This window comes from Rhinolophus hipposideros, assembly GCF_964194185.1.
Source record: "Rhinolophus hipposideros genome assembly, chromosome: 12".
In the NCBI taxonomy this organism is placed as follows: domain Eukaryota; kingdom Metazoa; phylum Chordata; class Mammalia; order Chiroptera; family Rhinolophidae; genus Rhinolophus; species Rhinolophus hipposideros.
The window spans coordinates 64966185-64973349 of record NC_138058.1 but is presented as its reverse complement, the minus strand read 5'-3'; positions in this window follow the sequence as shown (position 1 = coordinate 64973349).

Sequence of the window (7165 nt, the reverse complement as noted above, 5' to 3'; positions counted from 1 at the left end):
CTCATGATGAATTAGGACATTACTTATCAGGAAGTAGACTACATATAATAATCCCCCCCAAAAAATATTTCATAGCCCATACTGTGTTCTATGCATGGATCTAAGCACTTTGTTTATTTCTAATCATTTCATCCTTACAACAACTCATAAGGCAGGTACTTTTATATTATTAAACTACACAGAGAAGTTATATTACATGCCCAAGCTTACAAGGCCAGTCGGTATGTGTCAGCACTGAGATTAAAACCTACACTACAAGTGGTTTCCAAACTTTGCTGCACGTTAGAATCATCTGAGGATATTTAGAAACCACTGATACCTGGCTTCTACCCCGACATTCTGCTTTAATTATTATTGAGTAAGATCTGGACATTGAAATTTTTTAAAGCTCTCCAGGTGATTCTTATGTGCTGCACTGTTATTCTGTTTTGATATAAAATGTGGCAGACAAAAATCAATACTATACAATCAAATAAAAAAATAATAAGATAGAACAGAAAGATAAGATGGGGGAAAGTTATCTGGTTTCTCTAAAAGCCAAAATCAATCCATATTCTAAATCAGGTATATTTAATATGGCATCAGATCAGCTCTTAAGGTTGGCTTCCCCTGTTTTAAGACTATGCCCGGAAAGGGACCAGGGGACTGTGGCCTAGTGTGAATCACTATAGAAGATATATCGCTGTGGATTAAGGGGGAAAATATGATTATAGAGTTCTCTCTGCATAATTTTTATCTAATATACACACCATTTTATGGAGAAAATAATTTTAAGATACTATTAGGAAACAGCTTGTCCTTTTTGGGGGGACAGGACAGTAGTTCTAATAGAAAATAACTTAGAAACAGCCACAGCAAAAGAAATTCGGGTGAGACTCAAGTTTTTCTAGTAGCACAGTTTAACCTTTTCTCTTAAATAATGGCTTAGCTTTATTCACATTAGTTAATTTTTATTGAGGATCGATTATATATCGTGTAATGAATGTGGCTACAAGAATGAACAAAACAGACTTGTGTCATCCCTCCTCTTTTTTTATAGCCTAGAGGGGAAAAGCTAATCAGCCATTATAGTAAAGGTGATAGCTGCTATCACAGGGTAATGAAGTGTGTTCTGGGAGCATAGAACAAGAATACCTATCAGGATAAGATTCCTGAAGGAAGTGGCTGACACCTAAGCTGATAGTAGAAGGAAACTAGGCTGGCAACGGAGAAAGGGTGAGCTGAGGCAGAGGGTATAGTATGGGAAAAGTGTACTGGAGAGGGGGGACAAAATGGGGGGATGATTTTGTGGCAGAAATGGTGCCTGCACTGCCAGGGGCTATATTTCCTAGCATCTCTTCTCCAGCATCCCTTATATCAAGGTGGCTGTAGGAATAGTCATTACTAATTAAATGTGAGCAGAAATGACATGAATCACATGTCACAACTGGGTCAGGGCTTTCAATGTTTGAGAACTGAACTATCTTTTTTTCACACAGCACTGTTTTTACTTGAAAGAACGATTGACCAGCAAATATTAATATTTAGATATGCTTTTTTGGCATTCAATTTTTTGAAAAATAAATGAGGTAAGCCTGCCTTACCTGGAATATTTGTTGCCAATGATAAAATTAGGGATTTTTAAAAAAATAGAGAAAAATTGTATCCACCACCGTGAACTTGATAGTAATAGAGATTTTTCTGACAAGAATGGAAGTGAAATAAACTGTGATTTTTCTGATGTTGTATAATATTGTCGACATTTGAATATCTGCATAATTCAATGAACCAACATTTCCCAGGCAACCAATGTATAACATTACAAAATCATGCATAATAAAAGAGCCAGTCAAAATATAATGTAGACCAATAATTTTTAATGTCACCATATGAAAAATTCATTGATATGGTTTCATTTTCTACTTTGTAAATGAGTTTTAAGGAATTACCACTTGCTAAGTTTTAGTGTAGAATCAAAGAATAGCCACAAATATCTAAAAGGGTTATTAAAATTCTTTTTTTCCAACTACATATCTGTGTGCAGCTAAATTTTCTCTGTATATTTCCACCAAAATAACATATAACAACAGATTGAACATATTAATAGAAGCAGATGTGAGAATCCAGCTATTTCTATCCAGCCAAACAATAAAAAGATTTTTCAAAATGTAAAACAATGACACCCTTCTCACTACGTTTTTAAATTTTAGCAAAATGTTGTTTTTCATAAAATTATGTTGTCTGTGTTAACATATCATGGATTTTCTATTGTTATTTTAAAATCAATTTATAATTATTTTTAAATTATCTCAATTTTTAGTTCCTAATATATGTATTAATAGCTATATTAATAGCTATTTTATATAAATACAAGCTCTTTGATGTCCTTTATGATTTTTAAGAGTGTCAAGGGTCCTAAGACCAAAAGTTGAGAGCCACTAACGTAAGCCTCCTAAATACCACTGTGGACAATGGTTACTGATATTTGAAATGGAGACTTGGCGATACTAAGAGCTGCCATCAGCAGATTTTTTTTTTCTTAAACCAGAAGACGAAAGTGCATTTAGGATTTTCAAAATTCTTAATCCTGTGGGATTATACAATTCTCACATTAACTTCAGTTTAGAATATTGGCTAATCCATTTTTGCCTGAACAAGAAGCTTCTTGTCTGAATCTGTTTCTTCACCTGTAAAATGGAAATAAGATTTGCTTCCTAATGAAGCTTTAATTTCTTTACTCTGATGAAAGCAGGAGGCAGTCATACCTTGAAATACTTCTACCACAATTTAATTATTCATCTCGAGTCCCTCAAGGTATTTCTTGTCTGCTAATATTGGTAATTATCTCCTTTAGTCAAATTAAATATGTGGCTTCTATTTATAATTCCTCCAAGGTATTGGAAGGAGTAACTGGTAAGTGTTGCCCAAGTACCTTAAAGATAAAAAATACTCTGTAATTATCACCATGGGAAAATTACTTTCCATGCACTTGGCTAAAATCACTACTTGGGCTGTGGAATTAAATTTTAACCTGAGGACTTCTGGTATGAATATGGTGCCATAGGTTTAATATCTTTCTGTTTCTTCTTTAAATCGCACAAAACCATCAAGAAGAATGACAAATCAGTGTACTTGATGTTCAGCAAAATTGGGATTAGATATCCATAGCCTTCAGAATACAAATCGAGGCTGCTAAGAGCATAAGCCACAGAGAAGGAAGTGGGGAAGAGATAGGAGGCCCAAGTAGCAACACAGTGTAAAAACCATCAGCAAACATACACTTCCTAAGGTGAAGGACTTGCCTTGAAGGGACGGTGTGTGTCTTCTCACGTCAGTGGATTTTGGTGAGCAGGACTGGTGGCAGTGTCCTCTTGGAACCAGACCTATTGTAAATTAGCTGAGGAGGTGGTCTACACAAATAAATAAAAAGAGAAGCCATAGGCTTTAGTGTGCTATACTCCCGGCTCAGTACCACAAACTGAGTGGCTTAAACAACAGAAATTAGTCTCACACTTCTGGTGGCCAGAAGTCTGAGGTCAACACGTTGGCAGGATTGATCCTTCTGAGGCTATGAGAGAGAATCTGTTCCATACCTCTCACCTAGTTTCTGGTGATTTGCTGGCAATCTTTGGTATTTCTTGGCTGGTGGAAGCATCACCCCAATCTCTACCTTCATCTTCGTGTGGCATTTTCCCTGTGTGCATATCTGTACCCAAATTTCTCCTGTTTATAAGGACACAGGGCCCTTGGGATGAGGATCCATCCTAATGACCTCTACTTAACTTAGATAATTACATCCATAAAGTCCCTATTTCTAAATAAGGTCACATTCTGAGGTACTGGGGGTTAGGACTTCAACATATGGATTTGGGGGAGACACATTTCAGCCCATAACATCATACCTCCAGGAAGCAGTCTGTTGCTGCAATGGCAGCACAGAGCCTTCGCGGAGGAAAACCTGAAGGACCGCCTTTAGCCTCTTCCCACAAGTCAAATTACTGTGTTTTAAAGTAACTTGAAGTAATTCCTCTGTGTAGTATGTCATCAACTGAATACACAGCTACTTTTGTTTGACTTTTTCTTCAACTTTTAAGGACTGCTTTTTCATTTTGATTTCTTTATAATTAAGTAAAACTGACATGTTTTCAAGGTCAAATCTACAAAACAAAACATATTCATAGGTATCCAGCTTTCATTCCTGTTCCCTGTACACTCTTCCCCATCTCCTCCATAGATACTTTCTTAATTAAAAAAAGAATTCTAATTTAAGTACATACGTTTTTATGTTCCTGTGGCCCCCATTTATCGGATAAATAGTTGCATAGTCAACTCTTCTCCACCTTGTTTTTTTTCAGTTAACAGTCTATTCCGGAGATCACACCCTACTACGGTGATCAAGAGATACCGCTCATTCCTTTCTATGGCTGCAGAGTATTCCATTGGGTGGATGTGCCATGGTTGATTCAACCAGTCTCTTACTGATGGATTTTTTGGTTGGTTTGCAGTTTTTTGCTGTTACAAATAGAGCCACAATGAGTATCCTTGCAGACACTGTGTGTGTGTGTGTGTGTGTGTGTGTGTGTGTGTGTGTGTGTGCTGGTGTGTCTTTGGGCTTCCTCTTCAATATTACCACCAGTTTTGAAAAATATGGCCCCATACCTTCTGCTCTGTTTCTGCCCTTCATTGGACCTTCTGCTTCCTCTTCCCGGAGTGCCCTGTTCTGTGCAATCTATCTACTATCCCAGCATTCTCCTTAACATGGGGCTTTGTCTTGGAAGGCATCTTAGGTTGGTTAGTTTTCAGAGTTCATAGGGTCCAGGTTGTACTAGCGCCATCCAACCTTACCGCCACTTTCCCACAAACTGGAGCCTGAAAAACACCCTCCCAGCTTTGGTGCTGTCTTTGGGGTGGCCTGCTAAGCGTCCTGTGAGTATCTGTTGCAAGTGTGGGCTCTCCAGCATGCAGGGCCCTCAGCAGCCCCTCCCCCTCCTCCTGTGTCCCCCTAACACAGGAACCAATACCACACAGGTCTCATCACTCTCAGTGATTTGTCCCACCGCCTGCATTTTGACGTCCAGAGGAACACCCTGCATCTAGCTTTGTTGATGACATCATCAGTAAGATCTTAGGCTTTACCCCCAACTTCATGTTCAATTAGAAGAAATACAAATTAAACCTCAACCAAGAATATATAGGAAGTTTTTGTATATTCTTAAAATTTTTGTCATTTTTAAATTGTACTAAAATGAAAAGTTACCACCCTTCCCCCAAAAAACAAAAAAATTAAACTGAAACCTAGTTTTACTTAACAGCTTGGCAAAAATCCCAAAGTTTGGTAATACACACTCTTGACAAGGCTGTAGGAAAACAGTCCCTCTCATACATGCCTAGTGGGAAAGCAAACCCCTGTGGAAGGCAACTTGACAAAGTACATCAAATTTCAAATGTGTTCACACCTTTTGGTCCAGCAATCCAAATTCCGGGAATTTATAGCACAGATGCATTTTTGCATGTGTGAAATGATGTATGAACAATGTTATTCATCAATGTGGTGTTAGTAATAGCAAAACTTTGGAGACCATCCAAACTAGTTTAGATGGTCATCAATTGAGACTGGTTTAATAAACAGTGCTACATCCTTTTAACGGAAAGAATGAAGTTTTCTGCGTAAACAGACACAGTAACGTCTCTAAGATATTAGAAAAATATACAGAACAATGTATCATACCATTTTGTAAACAAAAACATAAGGGAATAAAATACACATTTGTGTTTATGTGTATTTGCATAAATATATTCTGCAAAAATATATACAAAACTAATAAATAATAATCTGGGGGAGGAGAGCATAGAGTACTGGGCATATGCGGAAAAAGGGTGGGAAAAAGACTTCACTGAGTACTTTTGTAGTGTTTTGATGATTGAACCATGAGAGTGCGTTACCTAATCAAAAATGTAAAAACACAAAAAGTTTGGAAGCTCCTTTCATCAATGTATTTGTTAGCATCTGATTCTAGACTTTAGAAGAAGAGCAAGCAACGAGGTATGATCTGCTTCTAAGTCCATCTGAGAAGCAGATGTAATGTCATTCAAGTTCAGCATTACAAAACTTGTGTAGCTCAAGTGGAATCGGACTCCTCTGAGTTGTGACAGCACCACTGCAGGAGGCCAAAGGTGGCCCCAGGGAGCCCAGTTAGAGGCCCTGGGCTAAGTCCATTCATCCACACGCACAGCATTTGTCACCAGGTCCCCATGGCATTGAGCTCCCCGGCTGAAGTGGATTGGACTGGAATGGACAGGATATTGAGGAAACCAGAATGCAGCCAGACCCAAGCATGTCTCTGGAGAGTTCAAAAAAGGGGAAATTAATTTTGGGAGCAGCTTTCTGATAGAGTTGTGCCTTTCCCTTCATCATCCTTACTTCCCTGTGTCAATCTCCCCGCGAGTCTGGTGATGGGACGTGAACATGAACGGGTCCCGCTGTGCAACTCCACAGTGCAGCCTCTGCAGACGCCTACTCCCCTCCTGTCTGCTGCCCCTGTAAAGTGCCTTTATGGTCTTACAGTTCTGGTCATACAGCGTCATTGTGATTATTACAACACCTTTTGTCTCAAAAATGGCGTTTTTTTAAAAATCAGGAAATATATTCATGGTTCAAAATTAAAATAAATTGCCCTTACCCTGTCCTCAGAGGATGAGATTTTGACTCTCTCACCTCCCTGTTTTCTTCTCTCTTTTGGACATAGGACAGCATGTGCACGTCTCTGGGAAGGTGAGCCTGACTACACAGACTGATGGGGTCACTGCCTGCCTTTCTGAAGACCCTTTTTCCATGGAAACAGTTAACCTGAACAAAGAATTCACACTACGGCAATAACGACTTAAGTACCCCCACCTCCTTCCTGGTGTTTCAAAAAAGGAGGCTGTAGAGGGTGCCACTTAACTCTATGGGAATTAAGCTCTAATGGTAAAATGTTTAGATAAAACTTCCCCTCTGGAAAGGCATTCCGGGAGGTACTTGGGAAGGCTAGAGAAATGGGAAACGGGAAGTGGCCTCAGTAAGCATGGTGGCGAGCTGCCCAGGCCATCCTGCGGGTGGGCCCTCACCAAAAGGCCAGGGCAGTGGACTGATGCCTGGCCGGCTGTGATAGGTTGGTGCAGTGGACAGCCACAAGGAAATCTGCCT